A 24,512-nucleotide genomic window follows, 5' to 3' on the forward strand; every position below is an offset into this window, starting at 1 on the left:
TAAATCAGCAGTGTTTCCTCGAGTAACTTGAAACGTACTGGGTGTAATGTTGCAAAGTTCAGTCAATTATCCAGCGCACTTTAACGCTTCCCATCCACTGCTGCTGCGCCGACTGCTACACATTCTGTCATAAGTAATTAAATTTCCGTTAAACTATTGGAGATCCCATTCTGATTTTTTCTGGAATTATTAAGAATACATCAGTGCACCTAATAGGCATTTTTTTTTAGATTTTTAATAGGGCTATTTCACATTGATGTATATGTTTTAAAAATTGAATTATAAAAAAATATTTGAAATAATTATATTAAAATTAGTTAGTAAATATTCAATAAAAGACAGTACTTTAAGCTTTTAAATGCTTTTTTTTTTTTTTTTTTAATTTTAACTTCAATATCGTCAGAAATATGATGCTTTAAATGTTGCATTGTGCGACATTTTTAACGAATTTTAACATGTAATATTTTAAAAACATGTGGACTTAGGAGGAAATAAAAATACACTTGTTGGTTTATGAGACCCATAGAGTTGGTAAAAAAATATAAACGCAATCAGAAATATGAAGGTCAAAATTTGTATAATTTTGTGCGATTTGACGTGGAATGACTCAAAGGTAATCATAAAATATGATCTAAAATATCACAAGCCCACTCTAATTAGAATTTCAACACTTTGAAATAATGATATATACTATGTTTATTTATTAATATATATTTGAAGTACGGCATTGAAAGTTATTTATAACATATATATATATATATATATATATATATTTTAATTTGTCATCATAACTAAAACGTTCCTAAGTGAATGTTTTTGCACGTGATGACATCTATCTCCAAATTCAGCATTCTTACCACTTCTAATGGTATATTAATATGGTACAAGGTTGGGAAGTGCTTTTTACAAAATCGAGGAATAGTTTGAACAAGCAGAGCTAGTTTTTCAGTTTGAGAGATTTTGTAATGCACTTCACAAACGTGTATTGTATAACAATTTTTTGTACGATCGTATTTTTAAAATTGCGAAAATTTATAGTAATATTATTCTAAAGCCTTTGCAAAACTGCAATGTAATGGTAACTAAGTAACAAGAAGTGCACTGTAATCAGTCTATTTTAGTATAATTTGATGTTATGAAGAATGGTTTCCCTAGAAACAAATTTATGTGGGAATTCTAACTTTGAAGGCCTAACGACAATAGCTGTAAATACAACAAAAAAACACGATTGTACAAAAATATTGTTTCAAATTGAACCACCCCCTGCAGAGTATTAAAGAGATCATTAGAATCAGATAATCATGAAACGAAAACAGTTGTACTATATTAATAAATACTATAGCCCTATACCCTTTGCCTAATTCGCAAAGATGACGAGGATTACTGACATTTTCAGCATTACATCTTTATTTATTTGCAGTATACTACAGGAATGCAGGTGCTTACGTTGTACTAGTTGTATTTAATTTTATCCTGTTAACCATTTAGCTCATGTTTGATTGTTTTTATGATTTATAGTCAGGGTGCGAACTACTGTAAGATTTCTGATGGGTGGGAGTTGAATCCTAGATAGAGAATACCATACATACAATTATTAGGCTATTATTATTATTATTATTATTATTATTATTATTATTATTATTGCTCTGATGAAATGGAAACTTTGAAAGTAAGAATAAAAAAGTAATAATTATATTTTGTGAGTGGGGTAGAAGTTATCCCTAACTGGGATGTTAATATGAATTTATGATAGGGGGATAACTTTCCAACAGGGAGGAAATTCTCCCGTTAATTCGCACCCTGTTTATAGTAATAAATCCTAGTGTGTTTTGTGATTGCATTCTATCAGCATTGTCCGCTATTGTCACGATCGCAAGATGCACACAATGTGCAGTATTAAGTTAAAGTTTTCACTCGGTTATTGAAATATTTCACGAAGCCCATTGTACGGATACTGAATTATGCACATACAGTATGAATAGGCCTAATTCATATAGTTCATGAGGATTGCAGACTGACAGTTTCAGCATAACATCTTTAATTATTTGCAGGAATCCTGGTGTAGTTACCTATTTATAGGCCTATTTGTTTTTTTCGTCATTCTTTAGCTTATGTTTGGTTGTTCTTATGATACACAGTAATTAATTCTGGTGTATTTTACGATTGCATTCTATCAGGATTGCGTTTCGTCCGCTATCGTTATGACCTCAAGATGGCGGCAAGCGATCGCTTCTATTTGGGTCCAGTCTTATCTTCTGCGCAGCTGGCACTGTAGGGATTTGATAACGATAAGCTGAAAGCAATGAAGGAGCTGCCAGAGAGCGAATGATTGTTGCAATGATCTGTGACTGCGAAACATACAGAGAACGCCGTGCAATTTGCAGTCAAACAATACGACGATACTGAATTTTGAAAGCATTCATGACGAAATTTTCTATTAAATGGTTTCGAATGAGCTTTATTTTCATATGACATGGCGACAATAGTTAATAAAAAAAATAGATTCTTCCCAGACAGTTAAGTTACACAAAATATGCTATATTTCTGTCTATAAACATTTCTTAAATATTTATGGCCAAGCTTCACTCCAAATATGCTAGATTTAAACTTGAAATGACTAACAAGTAAGTCGGCTTAATCGACCTCCAACAGCCCAGTCTATGACACATTTCCCTGTACACAGAGGTGGTGGTGGGGGCAATGTTTGGAGGGAGTTCCTTCTCTGCACACCGAGTTCGACTCCGAGCAAGAGGAGTAGAAATAGAATTTTCTTGCCTAGGCGAGGGAAGGATGGCCGGACGAATTAAATGCGAATATCCGTACTGCGGAAGTAAGAAGAGTAGTCACCACTCGAAATGTTTCTTCAAAATACCTGGGATAGTGAGAGGTGAGTTTTCATTTACAATATATAGCGATGTTATCACTTATAACTAATTTGATATACTTGTAAATTTTGCTAGCCACGTGCATCATTTTAAATTATATAGGTTAGGTTATCAGATAATAATTCATACACACATATACAGAATTTGTAACATCTAGTTACATATTAACAGACTTTTATTATTATTTCTATTGATAGAATATATATATATATATATATATATATATATATATATATATATATAAGATGCATTTTTTGTTTTTATTTTCGAAGCTTTTTATACAGTGCAGGAGAAACTTTGCTGTTTTGCGCACCACACACGGGAGAAATAAAGTTATTTCAAACACTGAATATAACCAATAAAATTGCAGCAAACCACGTCGTGTCGTGTGCAGCTTGGTACCGGAGTTTCAATATTCCAATAGAAAAAAATAGAGTAATAGACCCTTTCCTTGAATATTCCCCGCGTGGTATTATTACTTGAGACCGTTACATATTTATAACATTTATTATAAAAATAATAGTAATATTTATAATAATAAATTGCAATAATAATAATAATAATAATAATAATAATAATAATAATAATAATAATAATAATAATACAAGTCTATTTATGATATAATTAAATGTTATATAGGCTATACTGTATATGTGTATGAAATTACCGTAAGCACAGGAACGTGACTTCGTGGCACTTTATAAAATCACTCTAATAGCCTATAAAGTGAAAGGGAACAGCTGCAGTGAGCTATGATGATGTAGCTTATACTTAAACCATTTTATGACATATTTTATCCACCTATATTTTATTTTATTTTTTGTTTCGCCTACATTGTATTTTTACAAATGTTGTCTTTAAATACGAATTTTTTCCTGGACCAAAATTAGGCCTACAATAGAAATGATGAGATAATTAGTATTTTAACGTGAAGCTGACTGGAGGAGTTTATTTTAATTTTTCTTGGTTCTCAAAGTGATTTTATTAAGTGCCATGAAATGGTTTTCCTGTGCTCATAATTTATATTTATTTTACACTTTATTTCAATTTTTTCAGATGCAAGGCATGCCTAGAAGCATTGGGCATATAAGATCTGGTGGTTAAAGAGCCCAACAAACTGCACAACAGCTTTCGGGAGCCATACCTTGCAAAGTTGAAGCTATCTCCAATGGTCAAGGTAACTTACTTAAGTAACTGCAAGCCTTTTATATTATGCAAATTCAGTGCTTCATATCTATACCTATAAATTCTGTCGTAATTGCAAATTGTGAATGAATAGATAAAGAAAAGCCATTCACACAAAAAGTGAAGTATCAGGCTAAGTAGATCCCATAATTAAAGCTTTGGGGCGAATAATGGTCTGTATTGCAATCTGCTAACTGCGCAGGAGGAACGAAAATGTTACATCGTCATTCCACTCATAAATAATTTACTATTGGACGGGCAACATACACCGTTATTCCATCAATATGTTTTATACACTAAGCAAAGTATAGATTGTATGTTACTGAAAGTCATATTACACATCAGAGAAGTTTGTAACATTATGAACAGAATAATAATGAAGACAATGACAAACACAGTTTTTAAATGTTGACTATAAGAGAGTAACACATTTTAAACAGTTCCTTTCTGACATCAAGAGCAAGCTGTGAGCACATCTGGAAAGAATTTCCGCAAATCTGTTCCTGAAACGAAATAACTTGATAACATTCCAAGATAAAGTATAATGGCAAAAATTGTAACATAAACCATTATTCGGCCCAACGCTTCAATTGTAACCTCTATCCTTGGTGGTACAGGACTACTTACTCTTGCTGTCAGTTCATAATTGTAACCTTTTGGTTGTTTTATTTTGTACGGGAAGAAACAGAGGACCCCCGCCAGAGAGGCTGGTGACTCCCCAAGAGAGGAGAGGCAGTGAGAAGAGGCTGGGGAGCCCCCAAGAATGCAAACCACGGCCACACCGATAGTAACACTGGAGAGGAGGAAAATTTGCAGTCTTCGAGTACAACTGCATCATCTGAGAGGAAGAGTCCTCAAGACCACACAGAGAGATCTGAAGATTGACATTGCCCTTGCAACTTTAAGGAAGAAGGTTCCCGGGCCATTATATGAATTGGTAAAAAATTGTGTCTCCTCAAATGCAAGGTATGTACAGAGAGTTCGGTGGTCACCGGAATTGAAAGCAAAGGCTCTTAATATTTATTTACAGAACCCAAGTGCCTATAGAATGATTAGGAAGTTATTAAATTTCCCTTCTAAGGCTACATTGCTTAGAGTTTTGCGAAAGTATACCACTGATGTTGGTTTTAGTAACAAATTATTCGACATACTAAGGAATGCCTGTAGTAAGATGACTCACACTGACAAAGTAGGTTGCCTTATGTGGGATGAAATATCTTTAAAAGCAATGTTGACAAGCAATAAATGTCTGCAGCAACTAAATGGCTTAATGTCCGTGTTGCACTATTGAACATATACCAGGAGTAGCAGAATTTGCTAAGAAGTAATTCATTACCTGCTTGTAATAAAGACATAGACCACTCACCATAGACACAAGCATCTGATTTGCAGGTTTACCTGACAAGTGTTTTTCAAATCTTTGAAACCCATCAACAAAATCATCATTATTGTTACAAGCCAAGCTGATTTTAGTGGTATTTCATCGCATATGAGACAGCACAGCTCATCTATGTCACTCATTTTGTCACAAGCATATTTTAGCTTATCCAGTATTTTCTCACAAAACCCAACATCATTTGTATATAAGGCAAACTTTCGTAAAAGAGTGGCTTTACAAGGAATACTCAATAATTTTCTAACAATTCTGTTTCACTTGTACTGTGTAAGTAGATATTAAAGGCTTTACATTTGAATTCTGTTAACCAGGGACATTCCTGTACAAATCATGAACCAGAGGATTGTCTGCAGGATTGTATATGTAAAATAATATTAACATTACTTTTCAAATACAACTTTATCTTTGCTGGCACTCCTCTTCTTCATGTCAACGAGAACTGCAGATGTGAGAAGTTTTGCACCTAATGTGCTTGTGAAACTGGATGCAGAAAAGTGATGTGCACATTTACTGATACTGTGGTATTGTGGCCAAATGAGTATGTTTTCTTTGTGTATTTTTGATTTAAGATTTTGCATGTTTAATTTTAGTTGCTATTTATTGCTATTTTGTATTGTTCTTGTATTTTTGTTACATTATGTTTCTTGTTATGATTTGGTATTTTTCTCAAACAAAAGGAACCTAAATTAGCTACAATACGAAGTAACTCAAGGCAATAATATTTTTTTTTTTTTTTGAAATAACATCATAATATCAAACACAGGACCGATGTTGTTGGCATATTTCAACAAAGCCTGTGAAATGTACTGTAGACTCTATTTACCATAATCGCAATGTTGGAACATAAAGTTATTGTATTCTGCACTAGCATTTAGAATATTTTCATATTAAATGACAAATTATGCCATTGAGGAAATAAATACAGTAGTAGGTGCTACATATACGTTGGAATTCTTATACCTGTACAACTTAACTGAAATCAACAAATGCTGAGTTTTTGGCAATAAACCTATTAACTCTCTTACTCTACTCTCTAATATTCCCCACAGGCAGCTTAAAATTTCATGTTGAAGTTTACAGACAAACTGGCATAATGTCATTAAATATTAATTTTTATTGTTTTAATTTTATGTTTATCATGTACTGTGTATGATTTTATTTCTTCAGTTTGTTATATTTGTGTTTCTCAGAGAAAAGGAACTTAAATTAACTAACCACAACACTAATGTTCGTAATGTTTGAACACAAAGTTACACTAGTGAATACAATATTTTCCAATATTCCCCACATATAGTCCAAAATGTAATGTAGAAGTTCATGAACAAACTGACATAATGTCATTAAGTGTTAATCTTAAAAAAAATATTTGTGCATGATTGCCTTCAAAGTAACCAGAAGACTTTACACATTATAGCTACTTATTTGGAGACAATAAGAACACAGCATTGTAGACTCCAATTTCTACTAAGGGTGATTTGAAATTATTTTCCTTACAACACAATAATAACTAATGGTAGTATATCTGAAAATATCAGAAAATTAAGCGGTTAGCTGACTTCAAAGAGCAGAGATTACTTCATTAATAAATATGTAGAGTGTTAAGAATGTTTAGGTATGATTTTTTTCTTTGTGTAACATTTACTACTATGTTGTTATTATATATATATATATATATATATATATAGTACCTATCGTGACCTCACGATCTTTTCTCTATTACAGTAAAACATCAAACAGTTAATTTCAATAAAGGTCTTTGTGTTTATGTACAAAATGAAATACTGTTAATAAATAAATCTGATACATTCCAACATAACAGATTTGCTTGGTCATGTCTAAATCATTTCCAATTTCACAGTCCATTTCCTACCTCTACTACTCTACTTCATGAGATATCTCGTTCTGAAAACACTTATGGTATTGTAATTTACAAAAAAAAGGTTTCTGGCTAAAGATCTTAAAACAAAAAAAAAAAAAAAAAAAAAAGGAATTGTAATAGGGATGGTTACATTTCAAACATTCATGTTAATATGAATGTAACGGGGATGTGCAAAGAAGTATTTTGAAATTCCCGCTATTTCCAGTGCAGGAAGTCGTTTGAAAATACCGCCATTTTTGTGCATGTGGCGCTCCACTGCTGGTAAAAAGAAGCTTCTTGACAGATTACACTTAATCCGCCTCTTGAGCCCCTCTCTTCTATTCTACTCCTCTTGACTCCGAGGCAGGCCGGTTATTAACACGCAACAGACGGCTAATACAGTGCGACGCTTAGCATCTACCTTCCGTGACGTCATTGTTTAACTGCTCGAATAGCGGGAGTGTAGAGTATATTTGGAGGAATAAATGTATGAATATGTAGAAGGTTTAGTTCACAGATCAGTATTTCCATGGTAACTGAAATTAAAAGGAAAATACATTCTCGGAGCAGAAATATTTTATGCTTCCGAAGTGTCCTGCTTAGAGATCGAGAGTGGCTTTGTGACTTGGTGCTTCTATTTTCGGAGCTGAGAGAAATGAGAGAAGCAGGAATTCCAGCCCGTCATTCTCTATCAGTTCCACGCTGTTGTTAGCCTATATGATTATGAAGAAGAAACTGTTGTTACAGCCAGAACTCACCTTGTGAAGTTATGTTAACACTCAGCGAAACGAAGAACGGTGTTACCAACAGTTGCGAAGTTCTTATCAATTCCGAACACAATCGTCAACAGGCTTTGTATACGGAGAGAAAAATTAAGAAGTTCGAACCAAAAACCACTTTGTTGAAAACGAGAGTGATTAGTGATGCAGCCCTGCTTCTGAGGAGTTATATAGTGCCTTATCTACCGATTGACAAAAAGCCAGATAAAGCTGTCAGATAGCTTACACAAGCAAGGAAGAGGAGATCATACAAGTGGTACTTGAAGACAGCCAATAGGAAAAAGGATTGTTATTATTATTATTATTATTATTATTATTATTATTATTATTATTATTATTATTATTATTATTATTATTATTATTATTATTACATAAAGTTGCAATGTAACGCTAAGATAACGCAATGAGTTTCATTTTAAAATAAACATTAATAAGATATCAGTAGAGATAAATCATGTGACTGGTACCACAAGTCAAGAACTTATGATCGTGTCCAGAGGTTGCATAACAATCCACTCACCGTGTGATAGACTTAGGTTCAGTCTTTCTTAATTTATTAGTGCACGAAATCTCATTTCTATGAAGACTTTTCCTTCACTCCTATTGAATAGATTAAAACTCAAACAACGAAAGCAAGGAAATTATGTTTATGCAGATATGGAATCCGATGTCAACAATAACAATGGCCAAAGCCCACACACCACAACTCAGATATAACACACCTTCCCTCTCGGATGATTCATACATGTTTCCTTAACCTATCTATATGCCGTTTTTTAATATTAATATTTTATACTTGAATTCATAGAGATAGATACCCATACATTTAGAAGTGACTGCAGCTACACAGGTAGGATTTTGGGAGATTTTTATTATTATTATTATTATTATTATTATTATTATTATTATTATTATTATTATTATTATTATTATGGAAACCATTTGGTTTGGTTTTTCCTTCCCGTAAGCAGCTCCCCTGGTGTAGATTCATTGACATTCGTGGCAGTGTGTTGCCTCAGCAAGAATCTTGATAATCCAGCTTCCCAAGACCCGATAGCCTAGAGCCTCCTCAACGAGTTCTCCCTTCACGAACTTGGCGTTCGACTGATCCATTAGAAGATGGATTGTACGGGGCTATAGTGACAGGTTTAATTCCATTTCGTCGTAAGAACATATTGAATTCTACTCAAGTAAATTTTGTGCCATTATCAGTGACTGCTGTTTATGGTAATCCTCGTTGGCTAAAATGCGTCCGAGTGACACGATAACAGCTTGGGTATTTGTAGAGTTAAGTAACACAACTATCTTGCGACTTCGTTAATTCTCTACATGAACCCAAGGGCGTTGCGATCCATACTTTGGGAACCACTGATCTAGACCAGCTCTCCCGGTACGTAATCTAAATTTTCATGATTAGACGTAAAAGAAAAGGGACTCGGATCATCTACTCCCCCAGTACATAATCGATAGTAGACTGGGTGCATTGCCAATTATATTCTGTTAGAGTTCATTTCCTAGGACTCAGGACATTTTTCAATACTGAAGAAGTTCCTCAGAAAATTATATATAGGCCTACTTGTGAACTGTTATGTCATACGACACAAAATGACATTTACAGCTCAGCCATTTTTGATTGGTTTACTAAAACATAATCCTCTGATTTAGGTTATGGTTTATATGAACTGTACATCAGGCAGTACATTTCACTTGATGATATGTGTCAGAGAAAGAACAATTTGTTTGTATACATCTGAAGTCTGATTAGTGGAATATGTAGTAGTCAGCGGTGACTGCAATGGAAAGGGAAAGGAGCTGGCCACCCTATTTCATTATCTCCTGGTCTAGTTGCCTCATAAGTGGTGTCTTCTTGGTATCACTTGTGAGTTTCAGACCTGACTTCGGACAATTCACCAAAGAACAACAATACTTAAGCATTCAATTTCTATTTTTATGCTTATTTGTATTACAGCTTTAATGCAGGTAAGTGGGATATCAATCTCATCTTCTTTCTCTAATCTTGCTGCAGTCCTGCCTCCTGTCACTTAGCTATCCCCTCACACAACCCACTCTACGGATACGTACAAAACGAAGCCTAGTTTGTTATTGAGCTCGTCGCTCGTAGGTTAGTTGGTCGCTGGGCAGAAAGTCAGGGTGATAAAAAAGAAGCTTCTTTGTATATGCCAGTCAGTGTATCTGAACTTACTCTGCTTTTCAAAAAATTGTCTTAAAAAGTAACAATTTTCAAAATTGTCAGGATGGACTGTATTTGTCTTCGGGATCTCGTAAACGTACAGTTACTCTTAAAAGGAATGAGACGACTCTTGGTCGTCGGAAGTTGAAGTTCTACAGCGCGGTTCACTCGATATCGACGTAAACATAAGTACCATGAGAAATATAAGAAGAATTGTTTCAAGGGCCAGAATAAGGATCACGAAGAAGATAGCCATTTAAGGCCACGATTTCACAACATAGCTCGAGTCACAAATTATCATTGCTTCTCTGTACCGAATGACAAATGCCTGCTATGGGATCTAGACTGGTGCTGTCACTGTCTTGTCTCGGTAGCTCATATAGTAGCGTGTCGGTTCCACTGTATAACCGAACCGTGTCGTGTTCGATCCCAGGTAAAACTTTTTTTTATTGAGGTGTAATTAATTTCTTTAGAGTTCCTCGACTGTCTAATTTGTCGAAAAATATGGAATAATTTATGCCCAATTTCTGGGTCTTATAAGTGGGCTGAACCTCGTCAAAAAAAATCTTACTTGGAAGTTAAAAGTATTCTTCCTCAAACAAAAATCATAAGAAACAAAAGGAGACCTGTTAACTTAAAATCTTGTTCACATGCCATCAGCTTCTATTACAACACTAAGTCAATCCGGCATGGATGTCACGAGATTGTGGAATAAGTTCTGATTCCCGGCGAGATCTTCCCAGGTGTTAACAACTTGATTCCACAATTAGTCTCGAGTTTGAGGGCGTCGGTGGGCATAGGTGGGTATTCTTCTCTTTTTAAATTCCGCCGATAAATGTTCGATGACATTCAAATCAGGTGACTTCGGAGGCCAATTAATGATTTCAATCTGGGGTCTCCTTTGAAACCACCTTTGAATACTTGCGGCATAGTGCACGGGATGGTTATCTGCTGGAACAGCAAAGTTCCTTCGGGAAAACATCCTCGGGCGGAAGTAATTTATTTTCCAGATTGTGCTCGTAAGTTCCCGCATTAAACCGGCCATCGATGCGTTCTATAACGCCAGGTCCATCGTAAGACATCCATCCCCAACACGATATGCTAAAGCACCCCGATCTTTCACGTCGGTGCACATAGCGCTGATTATGTCGGAGACCATCCTCATGATAGACACGTACAGGACCTTCGTAATCACTCGAGATGGTTTGTTTCGTCGGAGAAAATTACATTTCTCCAATCGAAATCCACTCGATTGGTAGCGAAGGCAAGACGGTCGACAGCTTGTGCTTCCCCCAATATTTCCATTTGCGCAGCCCTCCGGCTCCTAATACCGCGGTTTCTCAACCTGCTGATCACAGTCTGTGAAGAACCGGGAAAGTTAGATGCTGCTCTTATTTCGTTAGCAGTCCGAAAGGGGTCCTGTCGAACTGTCTCGAATAAGAGAGCATCCTCTTCCAATGAAGAAATCCGCGGACGCCCAGGAATAGGGCGATTTTCGACCTCCCCTCAATTTTGGTAACGATGAACCCACCTCGCGGCTGTACTTCCAGGAACACCGACCAAACGGCCAGCAGATCTAGCCCCATATCCAGCCTCAACTAGAGCTATAACGTTGAGAAATGAGGGATGACGATAATACTTTAGTGTAGACAATGACTATTTAACCTGATATAGAATTATTGAAATAAGGGGCATCTTGCACATTAAGAGTTAATAAATCAACCCTAAATTAAATATCTAAATAACAGGATATAACAGGAAGTCCAATTCTTTCGAAACTAATCAAATTAAGTATAATTACATTAAGTAAACAAACCGCAAGTTTTGACACCACATTGCTACAGCTAAATTGTAGGTTGTTAACATAAGCATTGAATAGGTCCGTATTTAAGCGTTGGACGACAAAACCAAATATCGAAAGCTCGAATCTTGCCGCGGAATGTAACTTCTTGCTTTTTATAATGTAAATCAGACTTATAACTACAATCATTCATATTTCTTACATTATTTATTAATATTTATAGCCAACATTGATTTTGTAAAGAAAAGAATTTAGAAATCTCATTTGGAATTTGTGATCTGTAGTGACATAAACATAGATTATCTCTCGGAACTTTTCCGTAAAAGTAAATAAAATTCACTCCTTGAAACTGAAAACCTTAGTCGTAGAGTAATTTTCCCACCAGCATACAAGCTGAAGTAGTACAGCCATTGATAAAAGTTTTGTACACAGAATTAGACTGAATTTCTATTCGACAGAATCTATAATCAATGGCTTGTCTGAACATGATAAACAAATCCTAAGTGTTTCCAATGTCACTGATCAATTTAAAAATATTAATTTAAAAACTAAAAAAGGGTCGTAAATGCTGTATCTAGTGATTATTTACATTTATGTCTACACAATGAATGTTGCAAAAACGTATATGATACTGGTACTACTGATATTAAGAGTAAATGTATTGTATTTTTCACTTAATCTCAGAATCACTTCAGTGGATGTTCTCCACTCAATGTTGTGAAAAAATTCAAAAGTAAAAACATTTAAATACCGCAGGGACTTAAAATCTCATGTTTTAAAAAGAAGAATCTATATGTAATGAGTTGAAATGTAATGATCCTCATGTTCTTAAATAGTACAAGAAGTACAGTGTAATTTATCAGAAATTATGAAAGAGGGAAATAGAATACATTTGAATAGAGAAGTAAGAAATACAGATAATGCAATTAAAGCTATTCGGAATATTATTAAAGTTAAACTTGTAAATATCCTAATAAAGAAAATATTTTTTTTCATTAAAACCAGTGACTATAAAGTAGAGGATCCCAAATCTATTGCAAATTCTTTTAACGTCTTATATTATACAGTATAGTATAGAAATATTATTGACAACTTAAACATTCAAGATTTTGCAAAAGATACTGCAATTGGTTACTTAACAGATGTATATAATAATTAGTATTAATATATGTAATTAGTCAATAACTGCAACAGTATTTTTTTCATTCAATCATAACGTGAATAAAATTGAATTCACATTAAATTAAACACTATTGCAAACACGTAGATAAAATAGTGAAAATCAACTGAAGGGGTGAGAATGAAATAATCCAAAGGCACACTTTTAACAAAGATTGTTTTGTGCGAGTGTATTTCTTACACATATGGGAAAGCTACTAATAAAATATTGTAATAATTACTCAGCAAATGACATAACCTAAGGACTCTAAACCTTTGTAAAAGTTTGTCTATGTGGCTTAGGAATATTTTTTAATATCATTTCAATTATTAGTTTTTAATATATATGCACTTGCATTGTATGTGTGTGTGTATAAATGCATTCATTAGATTAACGTTTATAATATTATAACTTGTAATTTTGTATTGTATGTGATCATTAACACTTAATCTGAGGACTTTGTAAAACTCTATTTCAACGTTATTTAGACAAAAAAAAATCGTTGATGTAGACGAAGAATCGAACTCGCTCTCTTCTACACAACATGCAGAAGTCTTAGCGCCTGAGCTATTGAAACGGCACGAAAGGTTTCCTTTCTGTGCGGAGTGTCGATCTAGTCATGAAGGTCCATTGTCGATTTAACTACACGATTTATGTATATATTTATCTTTTATTTACGTAATATTATCATATTTTTTGCAGTTTTTGAAGTGAATTTCGGAACGATGCTAGTAACAAACCAAATAGCTTGAATTTAAGTAACTAAATATTCGTTATCTTGTGTATCAGTGCTCTGGTCTTCGATCATGCGCAGTGCCTTACATCTGAGACTTAGGAATATTCAATCGTCTCATTATTTTCCAGGGAAACTGTACCTTAGATATTTTGACACTTTTAGTGCAGAAATAACAAAGTAAATAATTCCAGTTTTCTGCAAAGCACTTTCTATTATACTAAAACCCTTTCATTAAATCCCATATAGTTCAATCGAACGCAAATAGAACATTGATAAAATAATATGTATTAATTGCTAAAAGGTCAGCACCGATATTTATCTCAAGTTTCTAAAATCGTCACTTACTATAAAACATCAATTTTTAATTTAGAAATTCACTTATCATTGGTATCCATTTCACACCATCTCATTCTAGTGCAGAGGTCAAGAAAGCATGGGAATCTATCTATACGCCTCCACAAGGGTCTTTATGGCCTGTGAAGGGGCAATCTTTATCGTTATTAGTATCCATTTAAAATCCTACTTCATCTCACAATTTCACAATAAGATATAGGTTTTGGTGGTCGGGATGAGCCTGATTCCAAACATTCTAAATATTTTAAATTAATCTTTCACAATCCATTATACGCGTCGAAATGAATAGCAGTAGGCGTTTAGCACGTGGGAAAGTGTGCACTGACTCTCATGATGGATGCACAGTAAAGACATTTAGGTTACAGGTAGCTGGAAAAAATTAGATCCATTCCACCAGCTACCAGCGGCATAACAGGCTAGGTAGCAATCGACCGAACAGTCTTCGTCTTGCACGTGCCACGTGCCCATTGCCTAACGTTTAGAGATTTCTTCCAGCAAGGTAACCAGTCAGACTACCAGCTACCAGCCAGTCTCCGTCTTGTACGTACCTTTAGCTATCCCCTCATCTAATCCACTCTAACCTTGTCATAGTCCTCGGCATTCTGTCATTTAAGCGAGATTTACACAGCGCTGCTCTTAACGCTACTTGCTTGCTTCGTTTGTCGCCGCCTTGATGTCAGCTGTAGTCCCGCTACGAAACAGATATCATTAGTTTAATTTCATATCGACAGTGTAACAATGTCCGACTTTTGTTGCAAAAATAAATGACAATATATACCTTATGTATAAGGTATAACTTTTCCGTAAGGAATGATTTCAACGTCAGTGGTAAGGATTCGGTAGTTATATTCTGGATTAAAATTGCGCTGAGAAAGTTACGGTGATTTTAGAAATGAACATCACTGAATTTATAAGAAATATTTTGTTGAGATGCTCTTGATAGTATATGCAAGACACAACAAAAGACTAAACTAATAACACATAATATCACAGATTCGTATTATATGCAGCGTGTATAAGCGGAGTATGAAGCGAACTATCTCAGCTCTAGTTTAGCCAAAATTATAACTGCTATAATTATAGAAATTTTCTGGAAGACAGTAGCAGAAACAGACTTTTACATAAACATGTGCATTTCATCATATTATTATAAAAATGAGGATCATTTTAACCAACAAAAGATAACAGGAAGAATCACACTGCAAGCCTGCCTTCTCAGTCATAAGGGATGTCGATATTCTTTATCGATTTGAGGGTACCTAATTAACCATAATATGCCGTTGCATCACATTTGCCGCTTTTGTATTCGCAATAGGATATGCGTGAATATGTGGAGTTTACTCTACTCTTTCGTAAGATATTACAATATAATTTTGTATAGCTTCTTCCTTTTATCGTATTTCCCCTCATTCACTCTTTTATTCTCTCTAGTTTCAATATCTGTTGCATATATTTCATGTTAATTTACGTTATGTGCAGCCGCAGGGATTCTATCCAAGAACCTTTCAATCTATAATCAGACGCTTTACCGCTACACCATGAAGCAATTTGGAAAAAATTGTTTTGGAAATATTTAATTTAATATTATTTCCTGTTTTACAAATAGACATCAATAGATGACCAGGGAAATATTTAGTGCCGTCCCTAGGCAGTGCTAAAATTCCCCCCCCCCCCAACTCCCATAAACAGTTTACGAGCAGTTTTTATCAGGTTTAGTTTAAATTAGTTTTAAATGAAATGTTACAATTCAGAAAACAATAAATTACTGGAATCAAAATACCTACATGCATCTTGTGAATTATAAAGATGTCCTTCGCACTTTCTATACAGAAAGCATTGATGATATCATCAAAGCTGATCTGACGAAGCACATTAGACTCAATACAAAGAAACATATTCAGACTTATTCACTGTTGAAACAAAATCGATTTGTGAAAATCAAGCTGTGGTTTATTTTTAAGCATTGTTTTGTTGGTGGTGTAATTATTACGTGTAATTCTTACTTCCGTAGGAAGTATAAAGTAAATTGAAAAATAAACTCCAACTCTTTACGGAATAAACCTTTCATATCGAATTATATAATGCACATGTTGGAAAGTAAATAAATAGTATTGATGCAGATATATTATACTATTGGAAATATAACTGAGAGTTGTGGTTACTATTGAGGCGTCACTCTAACACTGGTGCTCTAACCCTTTATCGGGTGGTGAACCTCGCCAGATGTTATAACCATAGAGTTTCGGGGTGGGCGTAGTGGAAGACTTCGAAATAAGAAATCCAAATTTGTAACAAATAATATAATTAACAAACAATAAATAACAAATACAGCAATGAATTGATGAATTTGTGATACATAAACTAATGACGTTAAATAGACAAAATGATATAACTAAGTAATCTGAAAATATGTGGCACATTAACGTCCACCAACTTCAATACGTTTCAGTCCTTAACGCACAATTATGCACTGAAGTTATAAATTAAACTTAACCAATAAACTCCATGATTACTGATATAACAACTTACAAGAAAACATTCTATAATGGAGCAGTCACACACGCTCAGTAAACATGAGACAATATATACTTAAGAGATAACTATAATTTCAATTTACAATAACATCTCTGTACCATAGAATAACCAAAATATCGGGAGAGAGAGAGAGAGAGAGAGAGAGAGAGAGAGAGAGAGAGAGAGAGAGAGAGAGAGAGAGAGAGAGAAAGGACGACGACAACAAGTCAGAAATCGTATACAACGTATAATAAATTTAAAATTCAATATATTACGCCCAGTTACAGACAGACCAATTTGACTACACAATATTGTTCTAGTAGCTTCTAAGCAATTCAGAACCGAACAACTATTACCCGGCGTATACATAGCATAAAAATATTCTTTATGCAAAATAGCAATAATCACCGTAAGAAATAACACACAATACTAATCCTCACGATGCCGGATTGCTCAAACTGTTCGTAAGTAAAGAGAGATGTGTAATTTCAAAAGCAATACATCACCAAGCTTTAACACAACCCGCCCAATTCCGACGTGAATATATCTCTGATGTCTAATACCACACGACTGATTCCAAAAACGTCCTCTCTACACGACGATATTTCCAAGTCGAGCTCTCTATATAACAATCAGTTCCTAAATCAACCTCTCTACATGACGACGAATAGCTGAGTCAACCTTTCTACTTAACGATGAGTTCCTGAGTCGACCTCATTACACGGCGATAAGTTCCAAAAAGCATCCAAGACAATTCGCACGTCGAGAGGTAAATAGGCTCGAGTTGCGCAGAGTAGAGACTAGGCGTCCCCAGCATCCATTCAGCGCACCGGCCATAGTCGGACGAGTGCCCGCTAGTCAAATCCTCGATGGGTGGTGATCCAACGACGACATCACCATAATTGACAGGACTTAATAAGGTTAATAAGGTTAAGGTAATTTTTAAGGTAGTTGAAAGGAATCTAGGAAGGGGAAAACGCCGGCTTACAAATCTGTGAACATGTACAAAATGCATAGTACAGAGTGATAAAATAAGATTACTAACTTAATCATAATTGGACAACACAACAGTCTAAAAATAAACAAATAACGAGGGCATATAGTCCCCAGACTCAGGAACTCACTCGTTATCTAAACTCAGGATGAACAAATTCCTCCTCTTTCTGCGTTAATTTAAGGTGTGTAACATGTGCCTTGCGAATTCGCGGGCCCGTGTGTGAGCTACTTAATTCAACAGTAACTGGCGAAAAAACTTGGATATAGTCAAGGGTTGGGACTACCTGAACATTAATTTCGCCGACACTTGATTCGGAGCCGAGCTTTGCGGGAAAATCCTTACTCTAACCCTATCTCCAACTGGAAACCTATGAGGTCGGCGCGAAGCATTAAATCGAGGAGCAACCTTTCTACTTGCTTCGCGTAAATTTTGAGCTGTACGCCACTAGGTCTCTATCTCACTTGGTATAATAGGCTCCTCCAATTTCAACTCCCACTGCAATTGCAAGGGATGATTTGAACTTCTTCCCAGGAATAAATTAGCCGGAGTGGACTTGTTGCCTCATGATAGGATGAATTATAACCCATCTGGAGGACATGTAATTCCTTATTCCAGGCCAGTTGATGATCGTGATGGAATATAATCAATGCGGATTTCAAGTTCCTATTAAATCTTTCAACTAAGTTTGGATGAGGATAATAAGGAGAGGTGTTTACGTGCTTGACACCCCACTGAAAACACATATCATTAAACATTTTAGGGTTAAATACAGTAGCGTTATCAGTGACCACACACTCCGGGATACCATGTTGAGAAAACACCTGATGAGTCACCACTGATTTCGACGTCTTTTCCCTCAACGGAAACAACCAAACAAAGAAACTTAGAAAATCCAACGACCATTACCAGTACTACTTTATTTCCATTACGGGTACGCACCAAGGGTCCCACAAAGTCTATAAATAACCTCTGCATAGGCCTAGAATCGGTCTCTGCCGAATATAATCCGACACGAGTATTGGAAGGGGGCTTCGCCCTCTGACAAGATTCACAATTAGTAACGTACTGCCGCACATACGATCTCATCTTATGCCAAAAAAATCCTTAGAAATTCTACTAAGAGTTTTTGTTGTTCCTAAATGCACTCCCAAAACCGAATCATGAAATAATGACATATCATAGACCTTAATGTTTTGGGCACAAACACCCACACTTTTTAGCTCTGCCAGGATGATACACGAGCAACACCTTTTCCACCCTAAAATTCCCAACACTGCGCTCCTGGTTTGTTACGCCAAAACTAATACCAATACACTCCTGATAATTTCCTTGACCGGAGGCTCTCAAAGGTAGCGGGAACTTGCCCCAAAATATTGATCGGAATAATTAGATGTCTCCTCCACCATCATATCCTCCTGGAAAACTCGTGACAAACAATCTGCAACCGCATTATCCTTTCCAGGGATAAGCACAATATGGCAACCTAAGGATCCATCGACCTATGCGACTTAATTGCCGGAGATAGTTTCTCACATAAGAGAGGGCCTCACTATCAGTATGAACTACGAACTCCTGATGTTTCAAGAATGACCTGAACTTTTCACACCCAAAGATCACGGCCAAACACTCTCGTTCATATATGGGATATTTAGTCTCCAGAGGACTTACGATTGGCATATCCTATCGGAGCCAACTCTCCCCCAACCTCTTCATATAATAGAGCAACAACAGCCAAATCACTCACATCACATTGTAAAACAAGTGGCCTTGAAAAATCAGTCAATTTCAAAACCGGGGCTGAGCACAAAGCTTTCTTAAGTCGCTCAAATGCAGGTTGCTGGGTGTCACCCCAAACGAACGCAGCATTCTTTTTCTTCAATCGATTCAACGGGTGAATTATCTCCGAAAAAATCCCGTATAAACTTAGCATAAAATCCCTACCAACAAATCTACGCACTTGCTTCACATTGGTAGGCTTGGGAAATTGTACTACTGCTCGTATATATTCGGGATCCGTTCCAATACCCCGACCCGACAACTGGTGCCCGAGAAATTTTATCTTAGCAGCCCCCAAGGTTATTTTCTCCTTGTTCAGGGTTACGCCAGCCTGTTGGAGCCTACTAAATACTGCTCTCAAATAAGATTCATGTTTCTCTCGAGTGCGAGAATAGAGCAATAGGTCGTCCGCATAATTAAAGACATATTGATATTTAATGTCTCCAAACAAAAGGTCTATTTTCCTACTCAATATCTGTGATGCGACGGCAATTCCATAGGTAGATTATTGAACTTGTAAAGTCCAAAGGGTACCGTAAACGCAGTACAACACCTACTCCTCGGGGTAAGAGGAATCTGATATGCCGAATTTAAATCGACAACAGAAAAATTATGGCTCCATGAAAGTGTTCAAAGGCACTTTCGAAAGTGGGCATCGGAAAACAGTCGTATTTCATCTTCGCATTAAGCTTGCGATAGTCCAATACCATCCTAAATTTTCCATCTGGCTTGGGGAATAAAAAGACAGGACTAGTCTAGTTTGAACTGCTCTTTCTTATCATTCCCCGTCGCAGAAGGTCACCAACTTGTCTAAAAATTTGTAATTTGGGAGGGGAACAAGAATAAGGCTGAGATCGAACGGGGGCATTATCCAATAACTCTAATCTCACATGATCTTCCCCGCATACACCCTAATCGTTCCGTAAACAAATAGGGAAAATATTCAATAAGATGGCCATACTGATTTACGTCCCCCTTTTGCGCCGAGTCAGCACAATACGTTTCTGTCTCAAATTCCTCAGGCTACATTAAATTAACTGGGAGATTTCTACATTTGGGAAGCTCATCCTACTTCCAACTTTCTCCCGGCTTAAAATGAAATCGATATGACCTATCCCAAGAGAAGATATCCATACCAGACCTTACAATATAATCATTCCCCGAAATTGTCGAGACCTGTAGTTTCTCAATTATTCTAAAAGGGTGAGTCCACGAATACCCATTAATACCAAAATGACATAACACTATTGTGTTTACAGGCACAACACTACCGTCAGCTAAGTGACATGTATCATCTGTCAACTGCTTACCCCGTATCCTTTTCTTTTGAATTAAAAGCGGGATATAATCCGCCCTAATGATAAATGTTGCGGTACTCGTGTCCAAAATCCCTGGTAGTATAGTCTCTCCAAACTTCACCGAAAACCAAGGCAAAATATGGGGTTCACTATGACGCGGTCCTTTGTTGACATGGAGGACTGGCTTATCCTTCACCTCCACTTGTCTCTGTTCTCTTGGCCCTCGCGAATCTCTATTACCCGGAACCCTATACTGAGCCTTAACATGTCCTATCTTGCCACATCGAAAACACGTAAGTGGCCTGTCTCGAGTAAACAGCCCAGGCTGACTTCTTGAAGCTAACACATGGGTACGTGATGATTGCTCCCGCGGGTGATAATAATTCGGAAAACTCCTACCTCGCTGTCTCTCCGCCACCAAAGAGTTGTCTACTATTCGTCCCAGTTCACGCAATTCTTCGATATAGCTTGGCCTAGATTCAAAAACAAAGTGTGACCTGATACAAGGACTCATGTTCTGCAAGACTAATTCAATCAATTTCTCTTCAGTAGTATAATAATTTAATACAACATTCGCCCGATACAAACAATCGACGAATTCCAAAAAATTCTCCCCGGGAAATTGAAATCGCCGTGACAAATAATCCCTAACCAAATCCTCTCGCAATCGAGTGGGAAGAAGTTCCAAGACAATAAGTTAAAGTAATGTTGGCCATCCCCATTGAAATCGACCAGCCCGGCCAAAAACCTCTAGCAATATACCACTAGTTCGCGGCATTAAGCATAATATGAATTCTCGATCTTCCACTAAACCCAAACTATGGATACCAATAGTTTCCACCAAAAACCCCATCAATAACTTCGGACTTTTTCCAGCTACCATTCGTAAATTCCTAACCAGGTCCAAATATATGTTCATATGACACTGATTTATATCGGATGAAGAGGCTCTTTTCTCGTTCTTAAACATTCCCTTCTTTAGCCCAAACGGTGCCACTTCAATGCCTTCAACCTGCTTCTCAACACCTAAACGCACAATATGTGGGCCCTCACCTCCAACCTGAATCCAGGCATGCTTCTTCGGTTCTAAGACCGCAGAAGTTTGTGAACTTAAACCCTGCATTGCATACTTATCTCTTTCATCCTCGATCCTTGTCCGAATGCTGTTGACACTCTCGGGGTCCAACGTATTCAAATATTGCGAAAATCGAGACTGCAATTCTCGCTTCCTACCATCCGTGGATAACCCAACACATTCCAGCTCCGATACCTAGGTTGCCTTCCAGAGGTCCCAACACCAACCAATTTGAACGCTCATTGTAACAAAAACATCACATCAACATCAATTCAATGTCCACAATATTCTATAAATTTACACTAATACCACTAACCGAACCCAATACACATAAATGTCTTGCAAAGTGCAAAGTGTTGAACGAGAACACGCACAGCAAATTTCCAATGGTACCATATTCAAAATTCTAAATAACTCAATGGCTCCGGAAAACCACGTCAAACCGACCAACCACGGAAAAGCAATAAACCACGCTCTGCTACCAATTGAAGCGTCGCTCTACCACTGGTGCTCTAACCCATTCTCGGGTGGTGAACCTCGCCAGATGTTATAAGCATTGAGTTTCGGGTGGGCGCAGTGGAAGACCTCGAAATAAGAAATCCAAATTTGTAACAAATAATATAATTAACAAACAATAAATAACAATACATCTATGAATTGATGAATTTGTGATACATAAACTAATGACGTTAAATAGACAAAATGATATAACTAAGTAATCTGAAAATATGTGGCACATTAACGTCCACCAACTTCAATACGTTTCAGTCATTAACGCACAATTATGCACTCGAAGTTATAAATTAAACTTAACCAATAAGCTCCAAAATTACTCATGTAGCAACTTACAAGAAAACATTCTATAATGGAGCAGCTACACACGCTCATTAAACATGATACAATATATACTTGAGAGATAACTATAATTTCAATTCACAGTAACATCTCTGTACCATAGAATAACCAAATTATAGCAGAGAGAGAGAGAGAGAGAGAGAGAGAGAGAGAGAAAGAGAGAAAAAGGAAGACAAGTCAGAAATCGTATACAACGTACCTATAATCAGTTTAGAATTCAATATATTACTCCCAGTTACAGACAGACCAATTTGACTATACAATATTGTTCTAGTAGCTTCTAAGCAATTCAGAACCGAACAACTATTACCCGGCGTATACGCAGCATAAAAATATTCTTTATGCAAAATAGCAATAATCACCGTAAGAAATAACCCACAATACTAATCCTCACGATACCGGATTGCTCAAACTATTTGTAAGTAAAGAGAGATATGTTATTCCAGAATCAATACATCACCAAGCTTTAACACAAGCCGCCCATTTCCGACGTGAATATATCTCTGATGTCTAATACCACACGAATGATTCCAAAATCATCCTCTCTACACGACGATATTTCCATGTCGAGCTCTCTATATAACAATCAGTTCCTAAATCAACCTCTCTACATGACGACGAATAGCTGAGTCAATCTTTCTACTTAACGATGAGTTCCTGAGTCGACCTCACTACACGACGATAAGTTCCTGAGTGATCGTTCCGTCTTTTGATAGTCAGCACGAAAGCTCGCCTTCCCTCTCTCTCACATACGTCAAACCCTAACCGGCCAATAGATATTTATGTCGGAAAAATAAAGGAAAAAGATGGCGCTGTGAGTAATACGGCAGGAATGCCAACGATATTGGTGGTGTAGCAGGCAAGTAGATCTGTTGAGACGTCGAGCTCGGCTCACTATTCATACTTACTTACTTTCTTACTTACTTACTGGCTTTTAAGGAATCCGGAGGTTCATCGCCGCCCTCACATAAGCCCGCCATTGGTCCCTATCCTGAGCAAGATTAATCCATTCTCTATCATCATATCCCACCTCCCTCAAATCCATTTTAATATTATCTTCCCATCTAAGTCTCGGCTTCCCTAAAGGTCTTTTTCCCTCCGGCCTCCCAACTAACACTCTATATGCATTTCTGGATTCGCCCATACCGTGCTACATGCCCTGCCCCTATAAAACGTCTGGATTTAATGTTCTAATTATGTCATCTGAAGAATACAATGCGTGCACCTCTGCGTTGTGTAACTTTCTCCATTCTCCTGCAACTTCATCCCTCTTAGCCGCAAATATTTTCCTAAGCACCTTATTCTCAAACACCCTTAACCTATGCTCCTCTCTCAAAGTGAGAGTCCAAGTCTCACAACCATAAAGAACAACCGGTAATATAACTGTTTTATAAATTCTAACTTTCATATTTTTTGACAGCAGACTGGATGATAAAAGCTTCTCAACCGAATATTAACAGACATTTCCCATATTTATTCTGTGTTTAATTTCCTCCCGACTATGATTTATATTTGTTACTGTTGCTCCAAGATATTTGAACTTCTCCACCTCTTCAAAAGGTAAATTTCCAATTTTTATATTTCCATTTCGTACAATATTCCCGTCACGAGTCATAATCATATACTTTGTCTTTTCGGGATTTACTTCCAAAC

General features: G+C 36.3%; 2 protein-coding genes and 1 long non-coding RNA gene across 4 annotated transcripts in view; 2 read left to right on the forward strand and 1 right to left on the reverse strand.

Annotated features, from left to right (window-relative positions):
• The window catches only part of LOC138691317 (zinc finger protein ZFP2-like), a 499,579-nt gene that overhangs the window by 187,361 nt on the left and 287,706 nt on the right, over positions 1–24,512 (forward strand). The gene's annotated exons all lie outside the window — the stretch shown is intronic.
• LOC138691320 (zinc finger protein 235-like) overlaps positions 1–24,512 on the reverse strand; it is an 83,334-nt gene that overhangs the window by 13,242 nt on the left and 45,580 nt on the right. The window lies entirely within an intron of this gene.
• On the forward strand, positions 2,697–7,232 carry LOC138691324 (uncharacterized). Its single transcript, XR_011329824.1, has 3 exons — positions 2,697–2,887; positions 3,942–4,062; positions 4,753–7,232. It is a non-coding gene; the product is annotated as an uncharacterized lncRNA (long non-coding RNA).

This window comes from Periplaneta americana, chromosome 16, assembly GCF_040183065.1.
Source record: "Periplaneta americana isolate PAMFEO1 chromosome 16, P.americana_PAMFEO1_priV1, whole genome shotgun sequence".
NCBI lineage: Eukaryota > Metazoa > Arthropoda > Insecta > Blattodea > Blattidae > Periplaneta > Periplaneta americana.